Here is a 23,441-nt window from a genome sequence, read left to right on the forward strand (position 1 = left end):
TTTCCATTTTATGTTTTCTGGTTGGACTTCAGCATGTTTAGCGCACCATTTGGTGTCACCTCGTTAGTCAGTATGTGGTATACCTGTGCTGGTTGCCATCTCATTAGTGGGAAGGCGTTTCACCTGCGCTGGCCCAGTGTTCCAGTTGTCTTGATAGATATGGAGGCTTAACACCTTAAGTTGGATCTCACAATTTCATTTGTAGAAAAACAGTCCTTTCCGATTTCCAATTTTCAATGACGGCCTAGGAACAGTGGGTTAATTGCCTTGTCAGCTCGGGGATTCGATCTTGAAACCTTTCGGTTACAAGTCCAACGCTCTAACCACTAGGCTACCTGCCGGCCCAACGTTTGGGTTTTTCTTTTGTTTGTTCTTAGTGGGAAAATTTAGTGGGCACTCATGGTGGGTGTCTTGTAGGTCCTAGTTGTGGCTGCTATGCAACTTTCATGAGTGTCTTTTAGAACCCCTCCTAAAACCCCACCTGTTTCGTTTTGGCTGTTGTCAGTGACTCTTTGTTAGTTCCCCCTTCTGTTTGAGTGACATTTTGGTTTTCTTGCTGGGGGAATGTAACACGGTGTCTGACAGTTTGTGCAGAAATTCTTTGGTTGTGCAAACGCGCAGTTTCATCAGTTGCCTGGGTGGCTGGTCTCAGATGATCCCGCAGGTGAAAACGCCGGATGTGGAGGTCCTTGGCTGGTGTGGTTACAGGTGCTCTGCAGTTGAGGCCAGCTGGACGTACTGCCAAATTCTCTAAAACAACGTTGGAGGTGGGTTATGGTAGAGAAATTAACATTAAATTCTCTAACAGCTCTGGTGGACATTCCTGCAGTCAGCATGCCAGTTGCACACTTCCTCAACTTGAGACATCTGTGGCATTGTGTTGTGACACAACTGCACATTTTAGTGGCCTTTTATTGCCCCCAGCACAAGGTGCACCTGTGTAATGATCATGCTGTGTAATCAGCTTCTTGATATGCCACACCTGTCAGGTGGATGGATTATCCTGGCAACGGAGAAATGCCCACTAACGTATGTAAACAAATTTGTGCACAACATTTTTAGAGAAATAAGTGTTTTGTGCGTATAGAACATTTTGGGGATCTTTTATTTCAGCTCATGAAACATGGGACCAACACCTTTTTTTTTATATGTAGAGTTTTAGATCTTCCAGTGTAGATACATGCAGCTTCTCTTCGGTCATTACTTGTTGCCCTAGAAGACTAAATAAAATGGCCTATGTCATACATCAACAGAATGAATGCTTCAATCTAGTTGACATACCTAAAGTTTCTTTCATCTCACCTTCTCTCGTACAGCAAAGGTGTTTAGGGACCGGGGAGAAAATGCAATAACTAAACAGAACTTTCAATATTTCCTGTGCAAAATGTTCAAGTTACATCAAAGGTGCAATATGCAGAAATCGCTCTGCGATCGCTGAAATAGTTAGGCTAATTTCAGTGTGACAAAACAAGCAATGTACTGCATAATGTACAGAATCATTGTACTATCTCGCTGTGAAGTATATTTTCAATAACCAAAGATATTGTACACCAGCTTCAAAAACAGCTGAAAATACAACAAAGTAAAAGACGCAAGATCGAAACTTAAGAACGAAAAGCATAGAAATAGAGCACGTAGAACAGAACTACCTCGTAGACTTTCAATGAGTGACAGATCTATAACTATGTTTCTATGTGAATTTGGTTGGGTCGCCCAAAAGTTACATATTGAAGCTTTAAGAGAATTAGAAGTTATGATTTCAGTTTTGCTTGAATGTATGTTTTGTGTTTTGAAATACCATCTTTTGTGATGCTGATAAAGATGGCACCTTTACAGACGGTCCCAAATTGCGCATTCGTTCTCAAGATGCTGAAAGAAAGATGATATTTCCCCACTACTGTTCCCGAGTAAAACTTTTACGCTTGGTGTATCATTTTACTGCAAGAACTGCTCAATTCTGCAGGAGTTAATATTGTATTGGGCTGTGAGAGGTTATATATCTGCAGTCAGTGTCCAGATTTCAGTTACTGTTCTATTTAACCCATCTGAACAGTACACTTCCTTTGAGTGCCATATTTAAAACCCCCGTCTTGTGACTGGAATTTGCCTCAATCATCACCCATGAAATCTTCTCCAAACATTAGACTACTGTTCTGGCCCACGCTTTTCTTTATTTTCCTCTCTCCATTTTGCAGCTTTTCTCTTGAATTAAACTCTGACATTGTCCATTTTGCCTCAGTGGATTAACGTAAACATTTTCTGCCCAAGTTCCCAAAAGCATTTGGCATGTATTTGACACGTGTACAGTTACTGCGTAGGCCTTAACTTTAGGGCCTAATGCCAGATAAAAATGGGGAAAAAAATCAGTGTAGCTCTTGTGTTCTGTCCATTCACTCACTGACCTCCCTCGTTCATTTCTCGTGTGAGTGCGCAGTTGGTGTTTCGGTGATGAGAAGTGATCATATTGGGTGGTCCAATGCAGGCTAGGTCTATAGGTGTGGCTAATCTGCAACAACAGCAATGTGCTACAGTGTCGTTAATAAACAGGTAAAAAGGATCCCTGTCTTTATCTCTCATGTATTATCATGTCTAGCCACCGGTTATCAAATACGAGCTCATGTCATGTGTATTTGCATATACAGCCAGTGTTGGTGTTTTTGCCACACCCTCTTCTATCTATGGCAACCAGATTTTGTCGATGTTACAGGAATGCTTTGAGGTGGCAGTTCTCCCCCATGTGGGTTTGAGTGCTCAGTTGGTGTCATTTCCCTTTTCAAGACAATGCAGTGCTGAAATATTATACATTTGCTTGCATTGGTAGTGGAGGATTGTATCCCTGAAACAGACAGAGAAAGATGGAAGGAATATGCATTGGAAGTCAAAAGACATCCACCTTGCTGCTGCTCATTTGAATTTGGCTAAAATGCAAATCTCTGTCCTAGGACTCATGTTACACAGAGGTGAAGTCCATCCATTGCGTGCGTGTGTGTTTGTGATCATACAAATATAGAATGAATTAATGTGTGTGTGTGTCAGGGTTTCCGTTAGTCGGTAACCCATTACATTTTCTCCAAACATTAGACTACTGTTCTGGCCCTCCCTCCTCTTTATTTTCATTTCTCCATTTTGCAGCTTTTATCTTATTGAATATTTTTTTTTTTTAATAAACGATAAATAGAATTGGTACTGGCCAATTGTCCAAGAGATGGGGGGGGAAATCCCATTGCGATATAATGCTTTTTAGACTATTCATTGACGGAAATGCGTTTGACTGGTCATGCTCATCGGTCTTTGGGTATATTTGCATAATTTAGTGGAATTCAATTGGTGCATGTGTATATTCCATAATGTATCTTATTTATCACAAGCATACAGAGCCTTCGAGCGGAAAATCTGTCAGACGGCGTTTTTATAAACCCTATCATTGCGCAACAATTCCAAATGCAATTGTGTGTTAAAAGTTTTTGGGTCACGATTGAAAAGAGCTTCTATTTGTATTTCTCAACTGGTAATTGAAGCCAAGCTTCCCATTCGCCATTAAAATACTTAGGAAACGGAAGGCAGGCTTTTATCAGCGCGTCACACAACACCTTGCAATGAGCTGGAGGCAGTATGCATTTTTTTGTTGCTATATTTAACAGAAAATATTTGGCACTAAACTACTTCCATAAATGTTTAACTGATACTGTGCTGCCTTCATACGAGTCTTGTGAGTAAAAAAAACCCGATATGTACGTGTTTTGTGAGAATCTCCCCTTTCCACAAAGGGGTCATTTTAGTGTGTAGCCCAAACTGTTCGGACGCTACAGACAGAAGTTGGCAGATTGGCGGTACCGACTTCAGACGAGTCCCGTGATGCTTGTGGGGACCGTAGAGCAAAACGGAGAACACCATCGTGTTTGTGAGTCATCTTTCTATAAAGTGGTCATATTAGTTTGTAGGCCCAATAGTTTGTAGGCCAAACCGTTACAATGTCCACACCCCCTTGGAAATCTAATTGACATAAATTCCCCGTCAAAATCGGTCTGTTTTCAGCTAGATACGTCTGTTTTTTTGCATGGGCTGCTACTCAATCCACCGCAGATGCGGAAGGCCACCATTGGCGGATGTGGTGCGTTGAGAGGCCTATGGGGGGGGAAAAAACATCTCTAGCTTAAACAGATCAAATTTCAAATCAAATTTATTTATAAAGCCCTTCTTACATCAGCTGGTATCTCAAAGTGCTGTACAGAAACCCAGCCTAAAAGCCCAAACAGCAAGCAATGCAGGTGTAGAAGCACGGTGGCTAGGATAAACTCCCTAGAAAGGCCAGAACCTAGAGAGGAACCAGGCTATGAGCGGTGGCCAGTCCTCTTCTGGCTGTGCCAGCAGATTGATTTTGATTGGGTGCAACTCTAGGGGTTAAACGCTGATCCGTAAACCGCTATCAGGCTCTAGTCCAGTCCTCCCTCCCTACTTTGAATGGTCTTCTTTCTCCTCATGCACTGGGACGGTTTTACTAACCAAAGCACTGATTTAGTCTCTGAGTCCCAAATAGCACCTCTTTCCCTTTTATAGTGCACTTCTAGAGTCCCATAGGCTCTGTTTGAAAGTGGTGCACTAAATAGGGAATAGGGTGTCATTTGTGACGCAACCTCTGGAGGAATATCAGGCTGGATTACTTGGTTATTTTTAACCATCTGAAAAGCGGTTTAGAGCTCTGAGCACTGTCTCTGCTTTGGTGTACAAATCCACCGTTTGTATCCTGAGTCAGGCTTTAGTCAAGGCTTCATTTTTTTTAAATCTAGAATTTGTCAAATTATTTTGCAGCGTTTAAACTTCATCACACATCTAAGAAATGTGTGACTGAGTTAGGCCTGTAAACAATACCAAACCTTAGCTCAGTGGTTCCCAAACTTTTTCGGTTTCTGTACCACCAACTGAATTTGGCTCTGCCCGGAGTACCCCTTGAGTACCCTCTCATGCATTTTACCAGTTGGCCTATGCCCTTGTTGGTCTTCTCATGTACCCACTGTGGATAGGCCAAGTACCTCTGGTTGGGAATCACTGCCCTAGCTGACTGGATTTGTAGGGTGGAGTAATGGCTACAGGCTGGTCCTGACTCTGTCCTTTACTTTCTTCTCCATGACTATGACATCACAGGCAGGCCTCCCAGGCTTTCTGACGACTTCATCGGCTTTAGCCTTGATCACGTGACGGGTCAAAGGGGCCCAGAGGATATATAAACTCGGGCCGGGCCGACATGTCAGGCACGCTGCTCAGTTTCCATCACAGCGGAAGTTCTCCCTCTTTCTCTACCGCCTATAGTGCTGAGCATGAGGCTGGAATGGGACAGGGTCCTAAACATGTTCTATACTGGGGTAATAATCTGCATGTACAGTGTCAAATACCTACCTTAATGTGAACTTCTCATGGTTAGCAATGCTACGTACACCGCAAGTTCACTCTCTCCTGTTCTGTGATATGCTTGCGCCTCCCATTTAGCCAATTGGGATTTTGTTAGTTTTTCTTTTTTTGTTGTTGACCTTGTGGTATTTTATCTGTCTAAACGCTGTGAGATAAGACTTGAGGAAACCTCTAGCCTCTGCTGTAGTGTACTGTGAGTGACTGGTTTTAGATGTAGTTAGAAGTTGTGTGTGTGGAAGGAGACGCGTGGATGCTGTGACGTCAGTGTGTGATAAGGGGTATGGCCTACATGGCGCACAACTTTTTTTATTTTTTATTCCCCCCTTATTTAGTGCATTACTGCTGACTAGGGTCCATAGAGAGCTCTGGTCAACAGTGGGGCTGGGAATTGCCAGGGACCTCGTATCACGCTACTTAAGCGCCGATGTGTATTGCTATTCTCGCTATTCTATATGTATTGCGATTCGATATTGCAATTTTCTGTTTCAATCATATTGCTCATATCTGCTGAGAACATGAGGAAAAAATAGGCTTTGATCAGTCATGGAAATATAACTGCTGAAAACATGTTTCACTTGAAAAATAATTCCTCCATCAAACTTTACAGTTGGCACTATGCATTGGGGCAGGTTGCGTTCTCCTGGCATCCGCCAAACCCAGATTCGTCTTTTGGACTCTTAGATGGTGATTCATCACTCCAGAGAACACGCTTCCTCTGCTCCAGAGTCCAATGGTGTTGAGCTTTACACCACTCCAGCCAACGCTTGGCATTGCGCATGGTTATCTTAGGCTTGTGTGCGGCTGCTCGGCCATGGAAACCCATTTCATGAAGTTCCCGATGAACAGTTCTTGTGCAGACGTTGCTTCCAGAGGCAGTTTGGAACTCGGTAGTTAGTGTTGCAACCGAGGACAGAGGATTTGTGCACGCTTCAGCACTCGGCGGTCCCATTCTGTGAGCTTGTGTGGCTTACCACTTCGTGGCTGAGCTGTTTATCAAAATTGGTTTTGTTTTTTTAATTATTTGTGGATCTGTGTAATCTGCAGGAAATATGTTTCTCTAATATAGTCATACATTTGGCAGGAGGTTAGGAAGTGCAGCTCAGTTTCCACCTCATTTTGTTGGCAGTGTGCACATAGCCTGTCTTCTCCTGAGATCCAGGTCTGCCTACGGCGGCCTTTCGCAATAGCAAGGCTGTGCTCACTGAGTTTGTACGTAGTCAAAGCTTTCCTTAGGTTTGTCAGTCACAGTGGTCAGGTGTTCTACCACTGTGTACTCTCTGTTTAGGGCCAAATAGCATTCTAGTTTGCTCAGTTTTTTTTGTGTCAAGTAATTATCTTTTTGTTTTCTCATGATTTGGTTGGGTCTAATTGTGTTGCTGTCCTGGGGCTCTGTGGGGTCTGTTTGTGAACAGAGCCCCAGGACCAGCTTGCTTAGGGGACTCTTCTCCAGGTTAATCTCTCTGTAGGTGATGACTTTGTTATGGGAGGTTTGGGAATCGCTTCCTTTTAGGTTGTAGAACTTCACGGCTCTTTTTCCGGATTTTGATCATTAGCGGTTATCTGCCTAATTCTGCTTAGCATGCATTATTTGGTGTTTTGCGTTCTACACGGAGGATATTTTTGCAGAATTTTGCATGCAGTCTCACAATTTGGTGTTTGTCCCATTTTGTGAATTCTTGGTTGGTGAGCAGATCAGACCTCACAACCATAAAAGGGAAATGGGTTCTGTAACTGATTCAAGTATTTTTAGCCAGATCCTAATTGGTATGTCGAATTTTGTTCCTTCTGATGGCACAGAAGGCCCTTCTTGCCTTGTCTCTCAGCTCGTTCACAGCTTTGTTGAAGTTACATTTACATTTAAGTCATTTAGCAGACGCTCTTATCCAGAGCGACTTACAAATTGGTGCATTCACCTTATGATATCCAGTGGAACAACCACTTTACAATAGTGCATCTAAATCTTTTAAGGGGGGGGGGGGGGGTTAGAAGGATTACTTTATCCTATCCTAGGTATTCCTTAAAGAGGTGGGGTTTCAGGTGTCTCCGGAAGGTGGTGATTGACTCCGCTGTCCTGGCGTCGTGAGGGAGCTTGTTCCACCATTGGGGTGCCAGAGCAGCGAACAGTTTTGACTGGGCTGAGCGGGAACTGTGCTTCCTCAGAGGTAGGGGGGCCAGCAGGCCAGAGGTGGATGAACGCAGTGCCCTTGTTTGGGTGTAGGGCCTGATCAGAGCCTGAAGGTATGGAGGTGCCGTTCCCTTCACAGCTCCGTAGGCAATCACCATGGTCTTGTAGCGGATGCGAGCTTCAACTGGAAGCCAGTGGAGAGAGCGGAGGAGCGGGGTGACGTGAGAGAACTTGGGAAGGTTGAACACCAGACGGGCTGCAGCGTTCTGGATGAGTTGTAGGGGTTTAATGGCACAGGCAGGGAGCCCAGCCAACAGCGAATTGCAGTAATCCAGACGGGAGATGACAAGTGCCTGGATTAGGACCTGCGCCGCTTCCTGTGTGAGGCAGGGTCGTACTTTGCGAATGTTGTAGAGCATGAACCTACAGGATCGGGTCACCGCCTTGATGTTAGTGGAGAACGACAGGGTGTTGTCCAGGATCACGCCAAGTTTCTTAGCACTCTGGGAGGAAGACACAAGGGAGTTGTCAACCGTGATGGCGAGATCATGGAACGGGCAGTCCTTCCCCGGGAGGAAGAACAGCTCCGTCTTGCCGAGGTTCAGCTTGAGCTGGTGATCCGTCATCCACACTGATATGTCTGACAGACATGCAGAGATGCGATTCGCCGCCTGGTTATCAGAAGGGGGAAAGGAGAAGATTAATTGTGTGTTGTCTGCATAGCAATGATAGGAGAGACCATGTGAGGATATGACAGAGCCAAGTGACTTGGTGTATAGCGAGAATAGGAGAGGGCCTAGAACAGAGCCCTGGGGGACACCAGTGGTGAGAGCGCATGGTGCGGAGACAGATTCTCGCCACGCGACCTGGTAGGAGCGACCTGTCAGGTAGGACGCAATCCAAGCGTGGGCCGCGCCGGAGATGCCCAACTCGGAGAGGGTGGAGAGGAGGATCTGATGGTTCACAGTATCAAAGGCAGCAGATAGGTCTAGAACAATGAGAGCAGAGGAGAGAGAGTTAGCTTTAGCAGTGCGGAGAGCCTCCGTGACACAGAGAAGAGCAGTCTCAGTTGAATGCCCAGTCTTGAAACCTGACTGATTAGGATCAAGAAGGTCATTCTGAGAGAGATAGCAGGAGAGCTGGCCAAGGACGGCACGTTCAAGAGTTTTGGAGAGAAAAGAAAGAAGGGATACTGGTCTGTAGTTGTTGACATCTGAGGGATCGAGTGTAGGTTTTTTCAGAAGGGGTGCAACTCTCGCTCTCTTGAAGACGGAAGGGACGTAGCCAGCGGTCAAGGATGAGTTGATGAGCGAGGTGAGGAAGGGGAGAAGGTCTCCGGAAATGGTCTGGAGAAGAGAGGAGGGGATAGGGTCAAGTGGGCAGGTTGTTGGGCGGCCGGCCGTCACAAGACGCGAGATTTCATCTGGAGAGAGAGGGGAGAAAGAGGTCAAAGCACAGGGTAGGGCAGTGTGAGCAGGACCAGCGGTGTCGTTTGACTTAGCAAACGAGGATCGGATATCGTCAACCTTCTTTTCAAAATGGTTGACGAAGTCATCCGCAGAGAGGGAGGGGGGGGGGGGGGAGGATTCAGGAGGGAGGAGAAGGTAGCAAAGAGCTTCCTAGGGTTAGAGGCAGATGCTTGGAATTTAGAGTGGTAGAAAGTGGCTTTAGCAGCAGAGACAGAAGAGGAGAATGTAGAGAGGAGGGAGTGAAAGGATGCCAGGTCCACAGGGAGGCGAGTTTTCCTCCATTTCCGCTCGGCTGCCCGGAGCCCTGTTCTGTGAGCTCGTAGTGAGTCGTCGAGCCATGGAGCTGGAGGGGAGGACCGAGCCGGGCTGGAGGATAGGGGACAGAGAAAATCAAAGGATGCAGAGAGGAGGGTTGAGGAGGCAGAATCAGGAGATAGTTTGGAGAAGGTTTGAGCAGAGGGAAGAGATGATAGGATGGAAGAGGAGAGAGTAGCGGGAGAGAGAGAGCGAAGGTTGGGACGGCGCAATACCATCCGAGTAGGGGCAGAGTGAGAAGTGTTGGATGAGAGCAAGTTACCTGTGGCACTGATGTTTAGGCCGAGGTATGAATCGTTTTTTTGTGCGTGCTCTAAGGCAGTGGTGTCTAGATGGAATTTGTGGTACAGGCGAATTGACTTTTTTTGGAACACCATTATTTTTTGTGTTACTGAGATTTACTGTCAGGTCCCAGTTCTGGCTGAATCTGTGCAGAAGGTCTAGGTGCTGCTGTAGGCCCTTCTTGGTTGGTGACAGAAGCACCAGATCATCAGCAAACATTAGGCCGGGTGCTGCGGACTGTTCAAGTGCCCTCGCCAGTATGTTGAGATGTATGTATGTATGTTGAAGAGGGTGGGGCTTAAGCTGCATCCTTGTCTCACCCCACGGCCCTATGGAAAGAATGTGTGTTTTTTGCCGCACACCGCCTGCTCCATCTGTCTGCTCGCTCCCATCCCACCAGCACCCCCACAGCTGCAGCAATAGAACGCCAACCTGAATATCTGGATATCCAACAAATATTCATGATACTATTTGAATAGTGAAATTACTTCAAACCCCTATCCCTAGTCCAAATGAATATTGCGATATTTAACATAAGTGCATTATATAGTGCAGGGGTATTCCGCTCTTACCCTACAATGTCTGGAGCCTACTGGTTTTCTGTTCTAGCTGATATTTAATTGCACCCACCTGGTGCCCCAGGTCTAAATCAGTCCCTGATTAGAGGGGAATAATGAAAAAACGCAGTGGAACTGGCTGTGAGGTCCAGAGTTGAGTTTGAGGGGCCTAGGGGATAGGGTGCCAACTGGGACTCAAAGGTATTAAAGGCAGAGGGAGTGCACTCAGGCCTCAGCGATGTGGCCTAATGGAGCGTCTCACTGGGTTTGGCCGTGGAGAGGAGGGGTTCTGTGACTGGGATGCAGCACCCCATGTTTTCTCCACCTGTTCCCACTCAGTCTGGTTGATTGACGGTCTTTCTGTAAGAGTCCGTCTACTCTCCCCACCATAGCATTTTTAACCATAGTCTTACCAAAGTATCAACAACTCTTTACTGTTCGCTGTTACTTGTCATTTACTTAGTAGCTGGCAGTTACTAGCTGCTGAAACCACTATAGGGCAGGCTAGGTGAATTATTGTAGCAATTGGGTCCTTAACTGCCTTAGACATCCCGGGTTGACCTATACAGACATTTTAAACAAGATTGCATATGAAAAGGGGAGTTTTAGACATTTGGTTACATTATTCAGTAATATTCACAGACGAGCTGCTATCAAAGGGGGAGAGTTGCTCTTAGGCTTTATGATGCGCGTCTAACCTGATTTTAGGTTTGGTTCACAAAACTGTCATATACTAGTCTTTGAGTCTCTAGACCAGGCAGTATACTATTACTGTACTCTGAGGGTAATGTGAAGCATTTCCTCTCTGTGCTGCACTCTTAAGGCTGCGTCCTATTCTCCTATATAGTGCACGACTTTCGATCAGAGCGCTGTTGGGCCCTGTTCAAAAGTGGTGCACTAGTAGGGAATGGGGTGCCATTAGAGACGCAGCCTGAGTGTTGTTCTTCCAGTCTGAACCTGGTTCCTGAATAGCAGAGCGCTCTTCCTGAGGAGCCCGAGACCAGAGCGTCTTGTTTCCTCACACAGCCACTCCTAGCATCCGGGGGTGTGTGTGTGTGTGTGTGTCAGACAAACAGGACCTGGAGGCAGCCCCACAGCATAGGCCTGCCCTGCGCTCCTCCGCTCCCGACTCATCACTAAAGGGGGAAAGATGGACGACGCGTTACTGTGCGGCAATCTCCAGAGAGCGTGTTGGGAGCCTGTTAAGTGTGTGTTTTTACACAGGAGATGTATTTATTTATGTACAAAGCATATTAGTGTGTGTGTGTGTGTGTGTGTGTGTGTGTCTGTGGTACAGTGTATAAACCATTGTCAGTGGAATGTGGCTGTGTGAGTGCGTGCGCTTATCGGTCTTTTGTATAAATACCATTTTGTGTGTATGTGTAACTTGATCCTCTGGGTAGAGAGGGGGACACAGTGAGACATGGGGGGCTGTCAGCTGGGGTCTGTTGGCAGCAGTACAGGTTAGGACACTGCCCTGCAAAGCCTGGTTGTTTTATTAAAGATCCACACACACACACACACACACACACACACACACACACACACACACACACACACACACACACACACACACACACACACACACACACGGAGAGGGACAAAACATGCTGTTCCATTCTGAGGGCCCGAGGCCTAGCAGGGGAAACCTAGAATGCGTCCCAAATGGTACGCTTTTCTCTATATAGTGCACTACTTTTGACCGGAGCCCTATGGACCCTGCTCCAAAATAGTGCACTGAATAGGGTGCCGTTTGGGAAACGCATTAGGCTACTGCAGCCGGGATTGGTTGGTCCGAGCTCTGAGCTGATCACCATATCATCTCTGGCTCAGCCAGGCCCCTTTGAAAACAACACCATCAGACCAGCGGTGACGACTCCCGACCAAAAATCAAGACCCATCTCATTGCTTTAGATCAGTGTGTCCTAATCAATCACTAATATACCATGTCCCAAATGGCGCGTGATGCCATAGTCAAAAGTAGTGCGCTATAAAGGAGCTATTGCCATTTGAGGACGCCACAAAGGCTAGTTCATGTCGACTTTCTATGCTGTATCAGGAGAGGGCAGAGACCAGGGTCCGTTTCACTAGGAACAGACGAACCAAAACGGAGGTGGACAACCTGAACGTGTCCAATAAGAAACGCTTGTTTTCGTTTAGGTTGCTAAACTTTTTGCTACGGTGTGCGATAATGAATAGGACCCAGCTCAGCACCTATCCAGTGTGATGGCTCCCTAGAATAGCACAGCACAGTGAGCATTACAGCCAGGTTCGCTCTGTCAGCTTTGCCCAGGCCAGTCCAATGGCCTTACCACTGTCCACCCTCAGCCTAGAAATCCACTGTAGTTTGGGCTGAATATGCTTCAGTTTAGCTGACCTGTCACGTTCTGTCTTTAAATCATGCATCTAAACAGAACAACTTCAACAATCTCAAGTTTACCAGCACGGCTTGAAACGGGGTGTTCCCCTTTTCTCTGGTATCTGTAGTGTCTGTCCCCTGCACTCACAAAGTGCTGCTGACTGTTGTACTCTTCTCTGGGTTGTGTTGATTCGTGACTTGGTGACTTAGCAAAGTGACTTATGGGACAGGTGCTAGCCAGAGGGCAGTCACAGCCTGTCAGGCCACCCTAACCACACCCAGGCAGGCAGCTCTCTGTGTGGCCCAGCTAGCTAACCACTGCAGGTGAACTGGAAGTGTTTAGGAGGAGTTAGGGGTTGTGTGTGTGGACTACTGACTACTTACATATGCTGTACTGGAAGCCACACACAGTGACAGTACACACCCAACACAAACTGTACACACGAGTAGAGGGGCATGTGCCGAGTAGAGGGGCATGATGTGTGACGTGATATATATGCTCTTTTTAAAGTAAATGCATAGAACAGGCCATTACCAGTTTATGGACCCATGTGCACAGTAGATTGTGTGTGAGATATAGATACACTTGCACTCCTTAGTGACACACGGGGTGTGTGGGAGGTTTGAGGAAGTGGAACGGTTAGGTTAATAGAGGTGAGGTCACTAGCATGCCAGACTGAACCACTCAACACTGTCAACAGGCCGAGGGCTTTTGCCTCGGGCTGAACCGTTAAGCACAGACCAAGAGGGGTAACCACCTCACGGAGCACAGACGTGTCACTGGGGCCCGCATCCATAAAGAGTCTCGGTATGTTTTGTGGTCATGAAAAAACATGCATCTTGTGATCAGTCAGGGTTAGTGTTGAAAACTCACGAGAAAGGCATTTCATCGTACTTGTGCATGCGACGTTAACTTGTAAAATGACTCTCCTGTGGGAACTCCATTGTTTATCTTCTCTTCCTCATTAATAATCCACCATTTCTGCTCTCACCCACTTCCCCCCTTCCTTCTCTTGTCGATCCCTCTCTTCTGAGTCATTCCTGCTTTTTGTCTTCATTGCTGTCTTTCAAGTCCCCCCCCCAACCCTCCATTTCCAGACCATTCTTTCCCCCCTCTGAATAATGGCGGAAACCCCCCATCTTAGCCAGTGGGAGGGGAGACGAGTCGGCCGACCTGTGACGGACAGCTTTGTATGGGGCTGTCCGCTCGGCCGCTCACCCTTTGTTCCCATGCCAAGTAAAATGGAGGGAAAGGAGAGCGAGGTGGAGGAGTGAGGGGAAAGGAGGGGTGGTGGATGGGTAGGGGCTTCATTCATGTGTTGAGCTGGGGCTTTTGGTTTTCAGTCCCTGTGGAGCGAGAGGGGAGGGGCACACGACGACCCTGTTGTAACAGCACAACAGTGGAACTATTTAACTCACCGGTACTCCACCAGCACGCTACAGGCAGGGCTTGGAAATAACTATTATATACGGCAGGGAGATGGGGGTGGGGGCCACAAAAAAACTGAACTCATGAGGGCCCGCAGTGGCTTGTGGGTCTGCGTACCCACATGCATCTTAGCGGCCTCCCTGTTGACAGTGAAGAGCGAGATCAGTTTTAAAGTTAATTTCATGCAATTCTACACATTTTGCCATAGGGTGGAGGCAAATGTTTGCAGTTTTTAATATATTAACTGATGATCGATGGGCCCCACCCCGGTTGGTAATTCAACCATGCTTTACTAACTTAACAATCTAAAAAAAAAAAATGCTGACATGGGCTAATTGAGTAACTGCACAACCAAATTTCGAAATTGTACCTTTTTGTATTCTATTATTCTTACTCTGAACTATAAGTTGAGGCCCCGACTGAGTTCCAAAAATAAATTGTGAAATTGGTCCGCGGGCCTACAAATGGGAGGCCTATGCCCATCCCTGATATAGGGTGTCCAATTAAAACGCTTTTTTTGACCAATGGGTAAAAAGTAAATTGTGTAGCTGGTCCCAACCTCCTATCTCTATCATAATATGTTCAAAAGTTTTCACCCGTGTAGGATGGCCAAAATTAGTGACAGTCCAATGGAGGCCAAAGGAAAAAGTGGTCAAAAATGATGAAAATAGCTTTGTCAGCTAGGTTGGATGCTGTGTGAGAATTAAAGCTAACTGACAGGCTCACCGTTGAACTCATCTTTCTTCTTGAGTCTGATTTTGAGACGTAGTATTTTTACATTTAATTCAGCTCGTGTCATGCTAATTTAGGTTTTTACGACCCGAGGAAACAACTTTGACCAAAGTAAAATCCTCATGTCGCTGTGAGAAAGCAGCACCACTCCGTCAAGACCTTGGTGCTTATTATCGGATGTATTAGGTTACAAAATCCCAATTTTTTTGATATTATGCTAATGAATGTGTTAGAGAAAGAAACCACTGAACAATTCAGAACACAAAGAATCATATTTGTCTTGGTAAAATGTATTTTTATAACCTTAGGAAGTTAAATTTCATCAAGTGTGTTTTCACCCACTCTGGGCAGAGTTGGGTAGACATTATGGGTGTTAACAGTACAGGAACCTCTGTTTTGGTCCGCACTGTGAACCCGAATTAATACATCAAGTAAAAACACTAGGCCTATATAGCCTATGCTGAGTTGTATGCCATTTGCCTCATGTAAATCTGAGCTGAAAAACATTCTAGGCTATTCCGTTAAAACTACTAGCCCCTAGGTGGACGTTGTAATCAAAATTATAATCTTAACTGGGGCATTTCAAACTATCCTTTTGTGAGGTGCAGCCTGGAACTAGTTCTGTACGACGACGAGTGGCCGGGTTGATAAACCAGAATTGGAGGATCCTCCATCGTTTAAATCACCAGTTTGGGAACATTTTGGGTTCACAGTGGATTAGGCTTTCTGACAGTAGGGTTGTGGATAAAACGTAAACAGTTATGTCGCCACTGCTCAACGAGAGTAGCCTATGAAGAGTGGCACGTGTAGCTTGCCGTCGGCCAGTCACAAGTCATCAACGCGGCACTACGGTCATAGAGCCTACGTGTGTGGCAAAGCAAGATTATTTAATTAATGGGAGATGGAATTAAAAGTGAAATGAAAAGGATATGCTACAACGACCAAGAGCCTGTTGCTACTTAATAATCTGGAGATGTTGTAACTGTAGGATAAGAAAGCGCATGCAGCCTCAATTAGCCTAGTTAGCTAGCTAGCTTCTCTCGGTTTGATGCAGTCAAGACGGGTACTATGTAATCATATTTAAATAACCTAGCTATGACAAACTAGAAGTTAGTATACTAGCGCGAGTTGGCTTGTTATGGTTGGTTGCCGTCTCTCCCTCCCTGCTCCCTGTGTGACTCGCTCACAGTACACACACCGCATGGCCCCTGTTAGAGCGTCTCTTCCTCTCACTTTATCAGCTCTGGTTAATAAAGTAGCTTACAAATGAACTTTTCTGCTGCTTCCCTCACACATTTTTGGACCTGTGAAGACCTCTACAACATAACCATCCCTGTCACAATAGAAAATGCCAAGAACATTGTGAATGTTGTCACAGAAGCTGGACTTGGGCCACTGATAGGGTGCTTTTTTTTTGTTTAGTATTTAGCATCTTTTGCCAAATAAACAAACTTGACTTTTCTTTTTCTCTCAGAAGTGGGACCCCAAAACCGCAACACGTACCGAACCGTTGGTTTGGTGAACCTTTACACCCCTGTATTATGGATTACATGAATCGACTTAATTGACGTCAAACGCATGATTGAGATATTAAACAGGAGAGCAGGGACACAAGACCTGCATCCCAAATGGTATCCTTTTCCCTTTGTTGTGCAATACTTTTCAAACGTAGTGCACTATGTAGGGATTTGGATATGCCGTTTGGGATGCACACGTGCTTTCACATGCCAGTATCAGAAGGAACCTCAACAGGTTTCTTTGTTTCTCTACTCCTTCTCTTTCCCCAGTTAGCACCATTCTAGTAGTACTGGAAGGAAACCAGCAGTACAGTAGTGTTTATACCACAACAGACTGTGCTGGTGCTATGTATAGAATAATATGAGTGTTGTCATGACATGAGGCCTCCTATTCAAGTGACTGGCCAAGTTACTCCCTCAACCAAATCCTCCCAGAGCTGCTTTTCTCTTCTCTTCTCTCCTCTCTAGCCGGGGTCCTGAAAGAGGAGGCCACCACAAAAGCATTTGTTCCCCGTGACTCTCTCCCTCCAGTCCCCTTCCCCCCCCCTTTTCAGCCCCTCACCACCAGCTGTGTGTCGAGCTAGGATGTGATCGGTAGAGTGGTGGAGTAGTGTTTGTCACTGGATTAACTAGGAGACGGAGGAGAATGACTACAATAGACCACAACGCCCAGTGTGGCTTCCACTCAAATCAAATTGTATTTGTCACATGCGCCGAATACAACCGGTGTAGACCTTACCGTGAAATGCTTACTTACAAGCCCTTAACCAACAATGCAGTTCAAGAAATAGTTCAAATATTTACTAAAGTAAATCAAATCTAAAAGCAACACAAAACTACATAACGAGGCTATATACAGGGGATACCACAACCGAGTCAATGGGTGGGGGTACAGGTTAGTCGGTAATTTGTAACGTGACTATGCATAGATGATAAACAGTGTGCAGCAGCAGTGTGAAAACAAAGGGGGAGATCAATGTAAATATTCTGGTTGGCAATTTGATGAATTGTTCAGCAGTCTTATGGCTTGGGGGTAGAAGTTAAGGAGCCTTCTGGTCCTGGTCTTGGCGCTCCGGTACCGCTTGCCGTGCGGTAGCAGAGAGAACAGTCTATGACTTGGGTGACTAGTCTTGGACAATTTTTGGGGGGATTTCCTCTGACACCGCCTAGTATATAGGTCCTGGATGTTAGGTATCTTGGTCCCAGTGATGTACTGGGCTGTACGCACTACCCTCTGTAGCGCCTTATGGTCAGATGCCGAGCAGTTGCCATGCCAGGCGGTGATGCAACAGGTCAGGATGCTCTCGATGGTGCAGCTGTAGAACTTTTTGAGGATGTGAGGACCCATGCCAAATCTTTTCAGTCTCCCGAGGGGGAAAATGTGTTGTCATGCCCTCTTCACAACTGTCTTGGTGTGTTTGGATCATGATAGTTTAGTGAGGTGGACACCAAGGCACTTAACTCTCGACCACTCCAGCCCCGTCGGCGTTAATTGGGGCCTGTTCGGTCCTCCTTTTCCTGTAGTCCAGTTCCTTTGTCTTGATCACATTGAGGGAGAGGTTGTTGTCCTGGCACCACACTGCCAGGTCTCTGACCTCCTCCCTGTAGGCTGTCGCGTCTTTGTCGGTGATCAGGCCTACCACCGTTGTCGTCGGCAAACTTAATGATGGTGTTGGAGTCATACTTGGCCACGCAGTCATGGGTGAGCAGGAAGTACAGGAGGGACTAAGCACGCACCTCTGAGGATCAGCGTGGCAGATGTGTTGAGGCCTACCCTTACCACTCCCTGATGGAAAAAGAAGAGGTTGAGAAACGGAGAGGAAAATAAACGGGGAGGGATTGAGAGGGATAATATCAATGCTATGTAATTCCACTTCCTCCTTCCTCCCCGTAGCCAGCTTGGAAATGTGTGTACAGTAGTCCCATTGATCAGATGGTTGAGTGCTTAGTTAATTCAGGCCAGAAAGGCAATCTAAGCCCATGTTGAAGAAACTCTGCTTGAACTGTGCCCCACTGATTTGGTCAGTGTTTCTGCCAAAGAGATTAACCTATCCATCTGTCTGGTTTTTCCACTCAAAATGATGTTGATTGCTTGTCTGGGCTCAACTGTGACTTAGGGTTTCTCTAGATTCATAACTTTAGGGCAACAACAGGATACTACAGAACAGCAGACCTGTCTGGGTTTTTCATTAGCCTTTTGCACATTACGTTTGTGTGTGTGTGTGTGTGTGTGTGTGTGTGTGTGTGTGTGTGTGTGTGTGTGTGTGTGTGTGGTTTGATTGGAGAGCAGCTCGAGGATAAATGGAGTCACTTGACTAGAACACTGAAGCCTCTGTCTGTCCCATGGCACTTCAGCTCAGCAACGCACCTTTACTCAACACACATACCCCTCTTACTGTATGTCCCCGTCTCCCTCTCTTCCCCCTGTTAGTTGTGGTTCACTTTCGGTCAGGGCTGTGTAAGGCATACCCCTTGTGTCTGGGGTGTATTCACTAGTAAGGAAACGGACCACAACGGGGAGGGACTACCTGAATTTGTCCAATAAGAAACTCCTGTTTCTGTTTTCTGTTGCAAAACATTGCTACGGTGAGCACTAATGAATACATTCCAGGTGTGGGCTTTCTTCTTATGGGCTCCCAAGTAACCTCACCGCTAACTTGTGCTTGGACACGCCCGTGATCATCAACATACTGCGAGATCGATAGACACACACACACACACACACACACACACACACACACACACACACACACACACACACACACTTCCGCTGCACTTTTGTGGCTGCTCCCAAACTTCCTCATTAGGTTACTGGCCTTGCGGTCTCAGGAGACACGCGCTCATTTCTCCCCGTGGATTTACTGCTCTATTCCAGCACACACAAACACCACTAAAAACCAAACATGAACCAACGCTCGTACACATAAACACGCAGATATGCACATTAACAGTTCTCCTTCCTCACCTACAGTAGCTACTATCTAGCCGAACCGCCCTTAATAAGCCTCTGTAAACCGTACAAGCTGTGTGTATACTGGCAGGTAAATAATTGCTCATGCAGCTCGGAAAGTAATGTCAATCTACAGTAGGAAAACCCTGGCGAAGTACGCTCACAAGCTCAAATGAAATCTGCTGTTTTATGGCTGCCTTCAAAGAATAACACCATCTCTGAGAGAAAGGAGACTCTCTCTCTCTCTCTCTCTCTCTCTCCCACTCACACACCTTAACCCTGAGAGAGGTGTAGATAAGCCAAGACGGGCTGCAGCTGTGTTTTTGGGGAGGTGCAGATGGGACCCTCCCAGAGCCCAGTGCTACTTGTCTCACTCTCTCTTTCACACACACACACACACACACACACACACACACACACACACACACACACACACACACACACTGCTCCCGTGGGGTGCTCTCGCATACATCCTCCAAGCAATTCTCTGTCATCGGCCTCATGGGTGGCCAGGTCTCACTGACTGACTCCACAATGAGTTGAAGTCAGGCTACACCTGCAGTAATCTAGCAACATGGTTGTCTTGGTACAGTCAGTGGCATTTCAACATCAGTCGCATCATTCATCCAATGTTTGAGAGCTTTTTCATTGGACTGACGTGAGACTAATCTAGGCCTACCTAGGGCTGTTGTGGGGACCGTATTACCGCCACACCGGTGGTCACTAGTCATGAAGGTAGTCATATTCCACATGACTTTTTTTTTTTTTTTTCACGCTAATTAGGCTTCTCCAAGCTCTGATGCTGTGGATGGTCATTAGTAGCCTACCAAACTTGCTAACTGCCTGGTACTCAGCACTCTATTGTCCCTCTAATCATTCTGGCATCAATGCAAATGTAATCGAAAATCTAATCAAACACTTCATGAGAGCCCATGAGCGCAACGTTTCTATAGGCTATGCAATTGCGTGAGAAAACAGAGTGATGGCCTTTACTAAAAAGAGGAGGTTCCCATCAGCTTTCTATAGGCTAGGCCTATTATATTGTATTTATTTATTTCTCAACTTTCCTAATATTTAGCACATTGCTTATATTTAGCACAGGCGTATAGCCTACCTGGCTGACATGAAAATAAACCACGGGGAAAAGCGTTCTCCATTCGCTATTGAAGTGCATAGATGACATGTATTTTATCACTTGTGAATGATGGCCAGCGTAAGAAACAATGCCTTTTTTTTGCAACTTGCTCGAATCACAGTCGCACACCTCATGTAGCCTAGCCCGTAGGCCTATATGTTTTAATAAGGTTTGTATCACAACTAAAGTGGCCAAATAACTTCTAAAAATGAAGCACATTAATCCGCTTTACAAGAGGTGTAGAGCCTAACTGGCATACATAAGCAGCGTGTGAGTTTCAAGTTTGAGGAAGAAACATTTTAACCATAAAAACGCACCTTTTATAATGAAAGCATTACATGCATAGTTGCATTTGCGGTCACTTTTGATAATGGTGTTTTCCCGCAAATGGAACATTTGGCTTTTATAGCCTACTCCCATGTGCGCACTGCTGTGCTTATTTGAAGAAATAAACTATTTAGCTATCAGCATTTTAAGCTAAATGTTCTGATCTGTTGTCAGCCACATTGCATAATAAAAAATAAAAAAAAAGTTATGCTAGTGGTTGTATTCATTTGGGATTTATCGCATCCCACAACTGTCCCAGACTGTGTTTTGGAATATTTATTTCTCACACAGAATAGAATGGGTCGACTTGTGTACTATGGGGGATAGTAGATTGACATAGGCTAGTGCTTTTGCTGTTTGTTAGGCCTACTCATCTTTTTGGCTGACAAAATGTGGACTGTCCTGCCAATATCTTCAATATGCACCTCAGGAACTGGATAAGGACGCGCGCAGTTGCATTCCTGATGTCTGTCTTAACTTGTAGCCTGTGAGAAAGTTTCCGATCACGTGACTGAGAGCCATGCGAGACACTTCGAATTGCGCAGCACACCCAGGGTGAAGGGCACAATGCAGCACACCGGGCCGCAAAAGGCATGGATTTTCTTTTAGGGTGCTTTACCGCCACAGAGAATGCCGGCGAGAAATTTGAGGCATTATCAAGTGCTTGTCTAATTGTGAATGAGAGACTGATAAAGTCTTTACAGGCTGCGCAAAAAAACCAAGCAGAGCTCATGTCTTTTCAAGCAACTTTTTTCAAATCATCATTCGTCTCATCATGCAGCCTTGTATTAAAAATCAAAACATATAGCTCAACGTTTGTGTACAACCACTAAAGTCACATTAACTCTAAATTCTGAATATAGCAGTATCAATTTATTTGTTAACCGCTCAACACAGAATAGCTGCGAATGCACACTCCAAGTCGTCGTTTTGGAGAAGGAAAAAAATATTTTATTCTCTGACTTGACTCGGGGATGGGCGTTTTATGCAGAAGCACCAGAGAGGAGACTGTATGACCGTGATGCGGTTGTGTTGGCTGGCCACTGCAGCGGGCTGAATGGCCGTCTTTGTCAGTGGGGCATAACCGTCCGTTCTCGGGACTGATTGCATTACGGCAGGCCAGCCTGCCCCTCACTGACTGGGTTCTGGAGAGACTCCCTGTGTCCCAAATGGCACCTTAGTTCCTTTTGTGGTGCACTACTTTTGACCAAGGCCCACAGGAATAGGGTCCGTTTGGAACGCAGACTCGGAGAGGGGAAGGGGAGGGAGGTAGGGAACGTTTCAAGAAGCTTTAATCTACGTTGGTATGGTCTCGCATGGAGGAGTCTTTCCCCTCAACTGTTTTGGTGTCTCCTGTTGTCCTGACTCATGTGGTTGATATGGGAACCGTTGAACAAATGTCTGTCTGTCTCTGTGCCCATGAACTTAGTTGACTTCTGTTGAATGTCTGTCTGTTGGTTGGCAGAATACGAAGGGGGGGGGTATGTGCGTGCTCTCCCATGGCTCTAGAGTAAACTGTTATGCCAGGGGCGGGTGGCTGCTCTCTCTGGGCCTGTCTTCCATCTGGGCCCGAGCTGCAGTTCACATGGTCCCCCGGCTCTTATTTCCTCTTCCGGTCACCTGATGCCTGTCACCTGCCAGAGCCACCGTACGCCGCCACCACAGCTCTCCCTGCCAGCTGCCAGACCTGGCCCTGCCACACGCATGCACACACTTACTCCTACTCGCTTGCTCGCACACACTCTCCATCACGCGCGCACACTCCTTGGTGAGAGAGTGCAGCTCACCACCCGGTACCAACCAAATACACTATATTGTATCTAAGAGAACAGGAAGTATTCTTCCCTCTGGCAGTTTAATTGTACAGCTGTTTTCTAGCATGTCATATTGTTTGCATCTCAAATGGCACCCTATTCCCTACATAGTGGACTACTTTTGACCAGAGCCCTATGAAGTAGTCCACTATGTAGGGAATAGCATGCCATTTGAGATGCAGATATTGTGTGTCTACTCCATTGCTGCCTGTCGGCCAGAAACTCTACAACACGAAGCACAAAGGGAGGCCTCGATTCGCTCAATCGATATGCCTAAGAACGTTTATGCAACTTCCCCTAGAGACAGGAGTATTGCAGTGGAATTGTGAAACATCTTGATTGGTGGGAACCAGTTAATCATGTCAAACACACAAACCGATGCCTTTCACTCAAGGGAATCCAAAATGTCACATTAAGTTGAGTGTATCAAAGTAGATTTTTTGGTTCAGGCTCCATGTCTTCTGATGACTTGCAATGGTATTCTGATTCAGAATCATGGATGTCTGAGTTCCTTCACATTGTTTTGATGGATGGCTATGATGCCCTCGTTGCCCTGGCAGACACTGGCCCTCTGTGGCTGCCGACTCACGGGGATGATTGAGGATTTAATGGCTGCATAGTTTGGGACCTGTTCCCTATGCCTGTCTGCCAGGCTGTGTAGCAAGCAGCAGAGGACACACCGCCTGCCCGCCCAGCCACCCGGTGCTGCCTGCCTGCCTGCTGGAGGAATGTTCTGAATGCCGTCCCCTACCCTTTCAACAACCAGCCTCTTGTGAAAATACTTGGCAACGTATCCCCGGCCTGAGCAGAGCTCTCCTATCCAAAGCCACTGTTATTTGTCCACCATTGCCATAGTGACGTGAGGAGGGGTTTAGGGACATGCCGATGGAATCGGTTCAAAGAAATCCTGAATAAAGATGTAGGCTAGGCCTATTCTGGTAAAAATACAGGGACTTGTGTAGCGGTATAGTTCTGATCATGTGTTTGCAACCTGTGGTTGTGTGGGTTTTGAGGGGTTGATGGA

The 23,441-nt window shown here is 46.2% G+C and overlaps 1 protein-coding gene across 20 annotated transcripts in view; it reads left to right on the forward strand.

Moving 5' to 3' along the window:
- LOC106590179 (protein scribble homolog) overlaps positions 1-23,441 on the forward strand; it is a 104,521-nt gene that overhangs the window by 40,721 nt on the left and 40,359 nt on the right. The window lies entirely within an intron of this gene.

Source organism: Salmo salar, chromosome 29, assembly GCF_965601325.2.
Source record: "Salmo salar chromosome 29, fSalSal1, whole genome shotgun sequence".
NCBI classification, from domain to species: Eukaryota; Metazoa; Chordata; class Actinopteri; order Salmoniformes; family Salmonidae; genus Salmo; species Salmo salar.